The sequence below is a fragment of the Cheilinus undulatus genome, linkage group 3, assembly GCF_018320785.1.
Source record: "Cheilinus undulatus linkage group 3, ASM1832078v1, whole genome shotgun sequence".
Taxonomy (NCBI): Eukaryota; Metazoa; Chordata; class Actinopteri; order Labriformes; family Labridae; genus Cheilinus; species Cheilinus undulatus.
This window is the reverse complement of record NC_054867.1, coordinates 13,000,581-13,012,383: the sequence shown is the minus strand read 5'-3', so window position 1 is coordinate 13,012,383 and position 11,803 is coordinate 13,000,581. Positions and strand designations below refer to the sequence as shown.

General features: G+C 44.2%; 16 non-coding genes across 16 annotated transcripts; all 16 read left to right on the top strand.

Annotated features, from left to right (window-relative positions):
• Nucleotides 1-4,797: 4,797 nt before the first annotated feature.
• On the top strand, nucleotides 4,798-4,871 carry trnan-guu. The gene has a single exon. It is a non-coding gene; the product is annotated as a tRNA-Asn (tRNA).
• A 370-nt stretch (nucleotides 4,872-5,241) lies between these two features.
• trnat-agu lies at nucleotides 5,242-5,315 on the top strand. The gene has a single exon. It is a non-coding gene; the product is annotated as a tRNA-Thr (tRNA).
• Nucleotides 5,316-5,481: 166 nt separating this feature from the next.
• trnat-ugu lies at nucleotides 5,482-5,555 on the top strand. The gene has a single exon. It is a non-coding gene; the product is annotated as a tRNA-Thr (tRNA).
• Nucleotides 5,556-6,268: 713 nt separating this feature from the next.
• On the top strand, nucleotides 6,269-6,342 carry trnat-agu. Its single transcript has one exon. It is a non-coding gene; the product is annotated as a tRNA-Thr (tRNA).
• Nucleotides 6,343-6,855: 513 nt separating this feature from the next.
• On the top strand, nucleotides 6,856-6,929 carry trnan-guu. The gene has a single exon. It is a non-coding gene; the product is annotated as a tRNA-Asn (tRNA).
• Nucleotides 6,930-7,297: 368 nt separating this feature from the next.
• trnat-agu lies at nucleotides 7,298-7,371 on the top strand. The gene has a single exon. It is a non-coding gene; the product is annotated as a tRNA-Thr (tRNA).
• Nucleotides 7,372-7,537: 166 nt separating this feature from the next.
• On the top strand, nucleotides 7,538-7,611 carry trnat-ugu. The gene has a single exon. It is a non-coding gene; the product is annotated as a tRNA-Thr (tRNA).
• Nucleotides 7,612-8,324: 713 nt separating this feature from the next.
• On the top strand, nucleotides 8,325-8,398 carry trnat-agu. The gene has a single exon. It is a non-coding gene; the product is annotated as a tRNA-Thr (tRNA).
• A 514-nt stretch (nucleotides 8,399-8,912) lies between these two features.
• trnan-guu lies at nucleotides 8,913-8,986 on the top strand. The gene has a single exon. It is a non-coding gene; the product is annotated as a tRNA-Asn (tRNA).
• Nucleotides 8,987-9,355: 369 nt separating this feature from the next.
• Nucleotides 9,356-9,429, top strand: trnat-agu. The gene has a single exon. It is a non-coding gene; the product is annotated as a tRNA-Thr (tRNA).
• Nucleotides 9,430-9,595: 166 nt separating this feature from the next.
• trnat-ugu lies at nucleotides 9,596-9,669 on the top strand. The gene has a single exon. It is a non-coding gene; the product is annotated as a tRNA-Thr (tRNA).
• A 270-nt stretch (nucleotides 9,670-9,939) lies between these two features.
• Nucleotides 9,940-10,013, top strand: trnan-guu. Its single transcript has one exon. It is a non-coding gene; the product is annotated as a tRNA-Asn (tRNA).
• Nucleotides 10,014-10,384: 371 nt separating this feature from the next.
• On the top strand, nucleotides 10,385-10,458 carry trnat-agu. Its single transcript has one exon. It is a non-coding gene; the product is annotated as a tRNA-Thr (tRNA).
• Nucleotides 10,459-10,624: 166 nt separating this feature from the next.
• Nucleotides 10,625-10,698, top strand: trnat-ugu. The gene has a single exon. It is a non-coding gene; the product is annotated as a tRNA-Thr (tRNA).
• Nucleotides 10,699-11,455: 757 nt separating this feature from the next.
• On the top strand, nucleotides 11,456-11,529 carry trnat-agu. The gene has a single exon. It is a non-coding gene; the product is annotated as a tRNA-Thr (tRNA).
• A 166-nt stretch (nucleotides 11,530-11,695) lies between these two features.
• On the top strand, nucleotides 11,696-11,769 carry trnat-ugu. The gene has a single exon. It is a non-coding gene; the product is annotated as a tRNA-Thr (tRNA).
• The last annotated feature ends 34 nt before the right edge of the window (nucleotides 11,770-11,803 follow it).

Genomic DNA, 11,803 nt, shown 5'->3' with positions numbered 1-11,803 from the left:
CTCTACCACCAAACACATTTTTGCCACTTCACTTTTTACTCTGTTTAAAAAAAGTGTTCACATGTTGAAGAAGACTACATATAAAACACGAATACATAAAAAATGTTAAATGTTGCTTTGATAAGAGTGGTTCTTATTCAGGTTAAAAAAAAAAAAAGGTTTTCACAGATTGACTTTACAATGGACTGTAATTTTGCTGGCCTCCTTAGCCCCCCCCCCCCCCCCCCCTAATTTTGCTGAGCTCCAGAAAGTTCTTCACTTCAACATCCATACACACAACCAACCACAATTATGGGGAAGACTGCTGACTTGACAGACTTCCACAACACAGTCATTGACATCCTCCACAAGGAGGGTAAGCCACTGAAGGTCACTGCTGAAAGGGAAGGCCATTCTCAGAGGCTGTATGAAAGCATATTCATTGAAAGCTGACCAGAAGAGAAAAGTGTGGTGAGAAAAGGTGCAGAAGCAACAGGGTTGAGCTCAGCCTTCAGTGGATTGTCAAACAAAGCAGATTCAAGAACTTAGGGGAACTTGGATTGATCCAGAGTGGATCAAGAGCCCCCACACAGGCGGGTCCAGGACATGGGGTACTGTGCTTTATCAAGTCCAGAGTCAACGCTGTCAGCTGTCTACCAGGATATTTTAATTCAAGAAATTTCACTTCTTGAATTAAATCACAGAAAAAATGAGCTTTTTCATGATAAAGTATATTTTTTGAAATGCACTTGTACTTGGAGTATTTGGCTAGCTAGGTTAAAGTTATTTTAGAAATGGTCTATAGAAAATAAAATATATTTACACCTTTATTCATACCTAATTGATTTCATAAAGTACATTTCATATTGGACTCTTAAGGGCAGATGAGTGTCACATGCCTCTCTCACTCATGTCTCAGTTTAATAAAGAGGAGACTAAACTGATGGATATTTTAAGTGCTGCTCACAGGTACAGCGGATCAAAACCATCCAGATGAATTAGCCTATTCATGCTTCCCACATCAGAGAGCCCTGGAGAAATAATAGCATCATTTCCTCTGAGTGTCTGTGTTTCTGTGAGACTATTCAGCATCCAGAAGCGGCGGTCTTGATCAATAGTGTCTGGGCTGGTGTGAAGCCTTTGTCAGGCTCACCGGCTCACATATGAAAACAATGTCACCTGCACAAGTCGCCATGACAACTCAGCTTTGATGAGTTCTAAATGGTTCATAACAATTTAGCTCAATTTAACCCCTGTCATGGACAATCTGTCATTCTGGAGCCATGTGTATGCTGAGTTTATTTTGTAACTAGTCTTAAATTGTCTCTTTGTTGTTATAATGCATCTTTTCTCATGTTTAAGACACTTTTTGTGGTTATTTGCTCTACCCTTGTTGCCTTACTTCTCTTTGTGGTCATTTTGTGTCTCCTTACACTTGTTTGATGTGTCGTAGCTCAGTGGTTGTTCTCTAGGCCATTTCTTTGTGGCTGTTTGGGTATCTTCAGTCTGTTTTTATCTGACAATTTTGTTTTTCTTTTTGAAAAAAAGCCCAGACCTCAGTCCAAAAGAGAATATGTGGCTGGACTTGAAAACTTTCATGTCCGATCCCATGTGCAAACAGACTCAGTGCTGTGATTACAGCCAAAGGAGCATCTACTTAATGCTGACTTGAAGGGGGCGCATATTTATGCAGTTTATGCACTTATTTCACATTATATATTTTTATTTAATTTACATTTCTCTGTGGAAATCAGTCTACACTTTAATAATAAAAAGATTTTTGTTGTCAAAAAGCCAAATTTTATTAACGATGATTGATTTATAAGATCAATAAAAGGGTAAAACATCCAAGGATGGTGAAAACTTTCCATGGCCACTGTACACACTGAATACCTGTCTGTCTTTTGAGTCAAAATATCTTCCAGTACTCAGAAAAAATGGGATGTAGTTCCTCATGTTGGATGAAGAAAGTATTTGCTGTAGATGTCAAATAATTTTTTCTTTGCAGGAAGGTAGAGACATTTTTACAAGTGGCACACAGAAAAGTGAAAAAAAAAAAACTTCTGATACTATCTTGCAGCAATCATCACGCAACACAAATCTTCTTACTTAACCGATTTAAAACAAGGAAGTGATGTTGAAAAGAGCCAATATCAGAAATACAACTACAACTAACCACACTGGACTTCAACCTGGACACTTCTTCTATCATAATTGTCTTGTCATCCTGACACTTAAATCTTTGTCATTTTATCTGATTAATCCCTCGGTGTAGAAAACAAATACTGTGTAATCATGAATCATTTAATTATTACAAGCGTCATCTGAAAGAAAAGACATGTTTCCTTTGACTCACTGTTGACATTTTAGATCAGGATAAAGTTTCCTGGAAAAGTGGGAAGTTGCCAGAAGGAAACTCAAGTCTTTACTGACACTACTGGGTGTGATCACTGAGAAATGTAAAGTCATCTCTGTCATTCTTTAACTTTATTGTTTCAACACAGTTCTTATCGTCACTGGGCGGTTCAAGCCATCCCAGCTTACGAAATCAAACAACACACATTACAGCTGCAATAAAAAATATATAAAAACCCTTTTAAAGCAGGTAAAATGATAAGCAAACATAAAGGGCAATGATTTGATTTGGTCTAACTTCTATCAACTATTTGGATCAAATCTGTTCAATTTTTACATTTTTCAGTAGTGAAAAAACATAAACATCATTGTTTTTCAGCCTGAAATTTGATTCCTTTAACTGAAGTTACTAAAAGTACACACAAATTAAATTTCCATCAAATGTAAAAGTTTTGTTCTGTTGCCACAACTTTCTGTACATTGAGGCCAAATTTGACCTCTAGCAAAGACAGGAAAATGAGCAGCAAATGTCAAATTCAAGCATGTGTATTTATGTCATTTCTTATGATAAAATTAAATTACACTTAATTCAAGCCAAATTCATACAAGAAAACTTATTTTGATGAATAAAAAGATAATAAAATTTCTTATAAACAAGATGTTCTAACTAATAGAGACATTATATCTCATTAGATACTCTTCACGATTAATTTGTCTTCCACTTTTAGAAGTTTGTTGGTTCTCCTGGCCAGGGTTAACCAGGTATGTTTTCGGGTAGTCTGTCCATCCATTTGTCCATCCAAACTGATTGGATTTAGGAGGTCAAAAGTTAAGGTCATGTGACCTCTGATGTTCATCCTCTGCTCGTGTTTGCAATATCTCAAGAATGCGTTGAGGGATTTTCTTCAAACTTTGTGCAAATATTCTACTTTGACGTGTGGGTTAACTGATTGGATTTTGGATGAGGTTGTAGTTCTTTGTCCTGTGGCTCTTTTCCTGCATGTCATCACTCTCTTCCCAATTTCTGACTCTATTCACTGTTCTGATCTCTCAAAACAGGTATACATTAGAAACCATTAATGCTGAGCAGGCTGAGATCAAAATAGAAATCAAAAGAGGAGATGAGGGTTCTGATTATTTCAATCAGAAGATACTTATGAGTTTAGGACAAGAAATGTGCAATGTCTTTGGTGGTTAGACTTCATCGTGATGGCTTCTTGTACTTGAAGGGCAGTGAGGCCAATGGTAGGATACCCCCTATAGAATCTAGACACTGATGGTGGAGTTTATGAGGGATGTAGGATTAGATGAGGAGAAGACTTCTGAGAAGCCGGACCAGGACACCATGAGGTGGCTTGGAGGAGGAGACTGAGATATGCAGGATGAAATGAGCTAAAGACCAGTGAAGAGCTGATAAGCTGAATGGAGGGGCTGGGGTAGAGGAGGGTTGCAGTACTGACACAACAGACTGTGAAAGAGAGGACAGTTGATTTAAAATAGGACAGGTGCGTAATGATTGGACAAATGAGATCGTGGCAGAATTTGATTAGCTTAGTACTTTGGCGAGTGAATGTCCATAATCAGCTGATCACCAGAGCAGGAAGAGTGAAAGAATGGACGAAGGGAGAAATATAATGAGTGGTGACAAATGAATGAATAAGCAACTGTCTTCCTGCTTAAACTTCCGCTGGTCTCATCAAGGTTGCCAAGCTGCCTTTTTAACTACTGAGATTATGGCAGCAAGACTGAACAAACAGGAAGCTGCTGATCTGATCTTCTAGGATGAGGAAGCAGATGTGCGAGTGATTAGTGATGATGACAGTGACTGGGAGGAGAATGAGTCAGAACAGGAAGACAAAATGGAGTTAAACTTTAATCCCAACTCCATTGTCTGCTAGTTTACAATGAACATTTCTTTGTCTTGTTTGCTCATTTGGAACACTGAAGGTAAAATAGGACATAATGCTGTTTCAATTAGATGCCTTTCCCCAAAAAGTGACGTAAAGTGACCTGCTCTAATAAGGGTTACAAGTGTTTTTCTCTTCAAACAACACTCAGTGGCGAGCGACAGAGGATGCCAACTCACTTCTGTTGCTCTTTTGAGAGTGTTGCACCCACGGATGCTGTGGCTTAGCTGGCAAAAGCACCTGTCTTGTAAACAGGAGATCCTGTGTTCAAAACTAAGCAGTGCCCTCTGACCTTCACTTTCCTTTGAAAGGCTGAAATGATTTCCAACCTGGGAGCAGTAACTGTGAATAATTGTTCTCCAATGGCCCTATTCCTTGACAACGGTCAATACAACAAAACCACTTCCAGGAACCTGTGACAGGTTTTTTTTCCAATCAGGATTGGAGGGAACTTTGATTTGATCAACAAAGATGGAGTCTTCATGCATCATCCCTTGGAGATTGGGCTGCAGGTACACAGCATGTCATGACAGGCCATTAAAAGGCAGGTGTGCATGTCTCTGTGGCGCAATCGGCCAGCGCGCTCGGCTGTTAACCGAGAGGATGGTGGTTGGAGTCCACCCAGGGACGAGGACTTCGTATTACTGGCTGATCCAGGAGCAAGAAGGAGCATTGCCTTGACTCTACTAGGTCCTTGGATTTGGTGCTTCAGGTTGCAAAACAGGGCTTTACTGCGGGTCAGTTCCATTTTGGCCTATCAGCGTTGCATGCTGCTGGGGATGATGTGTTCCATGTGTGATGCTTCCTATAACCTCACTGCCTCTTCCTTCGTCCCTCTCCACTGCAGTGAGAGAGCTGAAAATGAAGTGTCTCTTTAACTTTCCTTGCAACGTTGTTGTTATTGTCATGGACTTATCTGAACAGGGAAAGCACCAAGATGTTCACAGGCTGATTTGATTCCATTAAAGTCAAATCGGAATGTCTGACACGGACAAGAAATGGCGCCGTGGCTTAGTTGGTCAAAGTGCCTGTCTAGTAAACAGAAGATCCTGGGTTCAAATCCCAGCGGTGCCTAGTTTGTTTGTCCTTAAGTGGTAGGCAAGTTCCTGAGTACCGAAAGAACTATCTCTTCAAGCAACACTCAATGGAGATCGACAGAGAATGCCAACTCACCTCTGTTACCCTTTTGAGACAGAATGCACAGATGTTTGACACCATTAAGCCACAGACAACTCCCATGGGCGCTGTGGCTTAGCTGGTGAAAGCACCTGTCTTGTAAACAGGAGATCCTGGGTTCAAATCCCAGCAGTGCCTTCTGACCTTCACTTTCCTGTGAAAGCCTGAAATGATTTCCAACCTGGGAGCTGTACCTGTGATTACTTGTTCTCCAATGGCCCTATTCCTTGACAACGTTCAACATAACAAAACCTTCCAGGAACCTGTGACAGTTGTTTTTTCCAATCAGGATTGGAGGGAACTTTGATTTGATCAACAAAGATGGAGTTTCCATGCATCATCCCTTGGAGATTGGGCTGCAGGTACACAGCATGTCATGACAGGCCATTGAAAGGCTGGTGTGCATGTCTCTGTGGTGCAATCGGCCGGCGCACTCGGCTGTTAACCGAGAGGATGGTGGTTGGAGTCCACCCAGGGACGAGGATTTCGTATTACTGGCTGATCCAGGAGCAAGAAGGAGCGTTGCCTTGACTCTACTAGGTCCTTGGATTTGGTGCTGCAGGTTGCAAAACAGGGCTTTACTGCGGGTCAGTTCCATTTTGGCCTATCAGCATTGCATGCTGCTGGGGATGATGTGTTCCACGTGTGATGCTTCCTATAACCTCACTGCCTCTTCCTTCGTCCCTCTCCACTGCAGTGAGAGAGCTGAAAATGAAGTGTCTCTTTAACTTTCCTTGCAACGTTGTTGTTATTGTCATTGACTTATCTGAACAGGGAAAGCACCAAGATGTTCACAGGCTGATTTGATTCCATTAAAGTCAAAATCAGAATGTCTGACGCAGACAAGAAATGGCACCGTGGCTTAGTTGGTCAAAGTGCCTGTCTAGTAAACAGGAGATCCTGAGTTCAAATCCCAGCGGTGCCTATTTTTTTTGTCCTTATGTGGCAGGCAAGTTCCTGAGTACCGAAAGAACTATCTCTTCAAGCAACACTCAATGGATATCGACAGAGAATGCCAACTCACCTCTGTTACCCTTTTGAGACAGAATGCACAGATGTTTGGCACCATTAAGCCACAGACAGCTCCCACAGGCGCTGTGGCTTAGCTGGTGGTCCCAGCAGTGCCTTCTGACCTTCACTTTCCTGTGAAAGCCTGAAATGATTTCCAACCTGGGAGCTGTACCTGTGAATACTTGTTCTCCAATGGCCCAAGTCATTGACAAAACACACAAGGTAAACTGAAACACTTCTGGGTCCCATGGAAAAGTCATTTGCCTTCCTGGAACCTGTGACAGGTTTTTTTTCCAGTCTGCCTCAGTGGGATTGGAGGGAACTTTGATTTGATCAACAAAGATTGATTCTTCATGCATCATCCTTTGGAGATTCGGCTGCAGGTACACAGCATGTCATGACAGGCCATTGAAACACCAGTGTGCATGTCTCTGTGGCGCAATCGGCCAGCGCGCTCGGCTGTTAACCGAGAGGATGGGGGTTCGAGCCCACCCAGGGACGAGGACTTCGTATTACTGGCTGATCCAGGAGCAAGAAGGAGCATTGCCTTGACTCTACCAAGTCCTTGGATTTGGTGCTGCGAATTGCAAAACAGGGCTTACTGCGGGCACTTCCATTTTGGCCTATCAGCTTTGAATGCGGCTGGGGATGATGTGTTCCACGTGTGATGCTTCCTGTGACCTCACTGCCTCTTCCGTCGTCCCTATCCTTGGCAGTGAGGCAAGTGAAGAAGAAGTGCCGCTTTAACTTTCCTTGCAACGTTGTTGTGATTGTCATTGACTTAGCTGAACAGGGAAAGCACCAAGATGTTCACAGGCTGATTGATTCCATTAAAGTCAAAATCGGAATGTCTGACACAGACAAGAAATGGCACCGTAGCTTAGTTGGTCAAAGTGCCTGTCTAGTAAACAGGAGATCCTGGGTTCAAATCCCAGCGGTGCCTAGTTTGTTTGTCCTTATGTGGCAGGCAAGTTCCTGAGTACCGAAAGAACTATCTCTTCAAGCAACACTCAATGGAGATCGACAGAGAATGCCAACTCACCTCTGTTACCCTTTTGAGACAGAATGCACAGATGTTTGACACCATTAAGCCACAGACAACTCCCATGGGCGCTGTGGCTTAGCTGGTGAAAGCACCTGTCTTGTAAACAGGAGATCCTGGGTTCAAATCCCAGCAGTGCCTTCTGACCTTCGCTTTCCTGTGAAAGCCTGAAATGATTTCCAACCTGGGAGCTGTACCTGTGAATACTTGTTCTCCAATGGCCCTATTCCTTGACGACGTTCAACACAACAAAACCTTCCAGGAACCTGTGACAGTTGTTTTTTCCAATCAGGATTGGAGGGAACTTTGATTTGATCAACAAAGATGGAGTTTCCATGCATCATCCCTTGGAGATTGGGCTGCAGGTACACAGCATGTCATGACAGGCCATTGAAAGGCTGGTGTGCATGTCTCTGTGGTGCAATCGGCCAGCGCACTCGGCTGTTAACCGAGAGGATGGTGGTTGGAGTCCACCCAGGGACGAGGACTTCGTATTACTGGCTGATCCAGGAGCAAGAAGGAGCGTTGCCTTGACTCTACTAGGTCCTTGGATTTGGTGCTGCAGGTTGCAAAACAGGGCTTTACTGCGGGTCAGTTCCATTTTGGCCTATCAGCATTGCATGCTGCTGGGGATGATGTGTTCCACGTGCGATGCTTCCTATAACCTCACTGCCTCTTCCGTCGTCCCTCTCCACTGCAGTGAGAGAGCTGAAAATGAAGTGTCTCTTTAACTTTCCTTGCAACGTTGTTGTTATTTTCATGGACTTATCTGAACAGGGAAAGCACCAAGATGTTCACAGGCTGATTTGATTCCATTAAAGTCAAAATCGGAATGTCTGACGCAGACAAGAAATGGCACCGTAGCTTAGTTGGTCAAAGTGCCTGTCTAGTTAACAGGAGATCCTGGGTTCAAATCCCAGCGGTGCCTATTTTTTTTGTCCTTATGTGGCAGGCAAGTTCCTGAGTACCGAAAGAACTATCTCTTCAAGCAACACTCAATGGAGATCGACAGAGGATGCCAACTCACCTCTGTTACCCTTTTGAGACAGAATGCACAGATGTTTGACACCATTAAGCCACAGACAGCTCCCACAGGCGCTGTGGCTTAGCTGGTGGTCCCAGCAGTGCCTTCCGACCTTCACTTTCCTGTGAAAGCCTGAAATGATTTCCAACCTGGCAGCTGTAGCTGTGAATACTTGTTCTCCAATGGCCCTATTCCTTGACAAAACACACAAGGTAAACTGAAACACTTCTGGGTCCCATGAAAAAGTCATTTGCCTTCCTGGAACCTGTGACAGGTTTTTTTTTCCAGTCTGCCTCAATGGGATTGGAGGGAACTTTGATTTGATCAACAAAGATGGAGTTTCCATGCATCATCCCTTGGAGATTGGGCTGCAGGTACACAGCATGTCATGACAGGCCATTGAAAGACCAGTGTGCATGTCTCTGTGGCGCAATCGGCCAGCGCGCTCGGCTGTTAACTGAGTGGATGGTGGTTCGAGCCCACCCAGGGACGAGGACTTCGTATTACTGGCTGATCCAGGAGCTAGAAGGAGCGTTGCCTTGACTCTACTAAGTCCTTGGGTTTGGTGCTGCGAATTGCAAAACAGGCCTTTACTGCGGGCACTTCCATTTTGGCCTATCAGCTTTGAATGCGGCTGGGGATGATGTGTTCCACGTGTGATGCTTCCTGTGACCTCACTGCCTCTTCCGTCGTCCCTATCCTTGGCAGTGAGGGAAGTGAAGAAGAAGTGCCGCTTTAACTTTCCTTGCAACGTTGTTGTGATTGTCATTGACTTATCTGAACAGGGAAAGCACCAAGATGTTCACAGGCTGATTGATTCCATTAAAGTCAAAATCGGAATGTCTGACACGGACAAGAAATGGCGCCGTAGCTTCGTTGGTCAAAGTGCCTGTCTAGTAAACAGGAGATCCTGGGTTCAAATCCCAGCGGTGCCTAGTTTATTTGTCCTTATGTGGCAGGCTAGTTCCTGAGTACCGAAAGAACTATCTCTTCAAGCAACACTCAATGGAGATCGACAGAGAATGCCAACTCACCTCTGTTACCCTTTTGAGACAGAATGCACAGATGTTTGACACCATTAAGCCACAGACAGCTCCCACGGGCACTGTGGCTTAGCTGGTGAAAGCACCTGTCTTGTAAACAGGAGATCCTGGGTTCAAATCCCAGCAGTGCCTTCTGACCTTCACTTTCCTGTGAAAGCCTGAAATGATTTCCAACCTAGGAGCTGTACCTGTGAATACTTGTTCTCCAATGGCCCTATTCCTTGACAACGTTCAACACAACAAAACCCCTTCCAGGAACCTGTGACAGGTGTTTTTTCCAATCGGGATTGGAGGGAACTTTGATTTGATCAACAAAGATGGAGTTTCCATGCATCATTCCTTGGAGATTGGGCTGCAGGTACACAGCATGTCATGGCAGGCCATTGAAAGACCAGTGTGCATGTCTCTGTGGCGCAATCGGCCAGCGCGCTCGGCTGTTAACCGAGAGGATGGTGGTTCGAGCCCACCCAGGGACGAGGACATCATATTACAGGCTGATCCAGGAGCAAGAAGGAGCGTTGCCTTGACTCTACTAGGTCCTTGGATTTGGTGCTCCGGCTTGCAAAACAGGGCTTTACTGCGGGTCAGTTCCATTTTGGCCTATCAGCGTTGCATGCTGCTGGGGATGATGTGTTCCACGTGTGATGCTTCCTATAACCTCACTGCCTCTTCCTTCATCCCTCTCCACTGCAGTGAGAGAACTGAAAATGAAGTGTCTCTTTAACTTTCCTTGCAACGTTGTTGTTATTGTCATGGACTTATCTGAACAGGGAAAGCACCAAGATGTTCACAGGCTGATTTGATTCCATTAAAGTCAAAATCGGAATGTCTGACGCAGACAAGAAATGGCGCAGTGGCTTAGTTGGTCAAAGTGCCTGTCAAGTTAACAGGAGATCCTGGGTTCAAATCCCAGCGGTGCCTAGTTTGTTTGTCCTTATGTGGTAGGCAAGTTCCTGAGTACCGAAAGAACTATCTCTTCAAGCAACACTCAATGGGGATCGACAGAGAATGCCAACTCACCTCTGTTACCCTTTTGAGACAGAATGCACAGATGTTTGACACCATTAAGCCACAGACAACTCCCACAGGCGCTGTGGCTTAGCTGTTGAAAGCACCTGTCTTGTAAACAGGAGATCCTGCGTTCAAATCCCAGCAGTGCCTTCTGACCTTCGCTTTCCTGTGAAAGCCTGAAATGATTTACAACCTGGGAGAAGTACCTGTGAATACTTGTTCTTCAATGGCCCTATTCCTTGACAAAACACACAAGGTAAACTGAAACACTTCTGGGTCCCATTGAAAAGTCATTTGCTTTCCTGGAACCTGTGACAGGTTTTTTTTCCAGTCTGCCTCAATGGGATTGGAGGGAACTTTGATTTGATCAACAAAGATGGAGTTTCCATGCATCATTCCTTGGAGTTTGGGCTCCAGGTACACAGCATGTCATGACAGGCCATTGAAAGACCAGTGTGCATGTCTCTGTGGTGCAATCAGCCAGCGCACTCGGCTGTTAACTGAGAGGATGGTGGTTCGAGCCCACCCAGGGAGGAGGACTAAATATAACTAGCTGATCCAAGAGCAAGAAGGAGCATTGCCTTGACTCTACTAGGTCCTTTGGATTTGGTGCTGCGGCTTGCAAAACAGGGCTTTACTGCGGGTCAGTTCCATTTTGGCCTATCAGCGTTGCATGCTGCTGGGGATGATGTGTTCCACGTGTGATGCTTCCTATAACCTCACTGCCTCTTCCTTCATCCCTTTCCACTGCAGTGAGACAACTGAAAATGAAGTGTCTCTTTAACTTTCCTTGCAACGTTGTTGTTATTGTCATGGACTTATCTGAACAGGGAAAGCACCAAGATGTTCACAGGCTAATTTGATTCCATTAAAGTCAAAATCGGAATGTGTGACACAGACAAGAAATGGCGCCGTGGCTTCGTTGGTCAAAGTGCCTGTCTAGTAAACAGAAGATCCTGGGTTCAAATCCCAGCGGTGCCTAGTTTGTTTGTCCTTAAGTGGTAGGCAAGTTCCTGAGTACCGAAAGAACTATCTCTTCAAGCAACACTCAATGGAGATCGACAGAGAATGCCAACTCACCTCTGTTACCCTTTTGAGACAGAATGCACAGATGTTTGACACCATTAAGCCACAGACAACTCCCATGGGCGCTGTGGCTTAGCTGGTGAAAGCACCTGTCTTGTAAACAGGAGATCCTGCGTTCAAATCCCAGCAGTGCCTTCTGACCTTCACTTTCCTGTGAAAGCCTGAAATG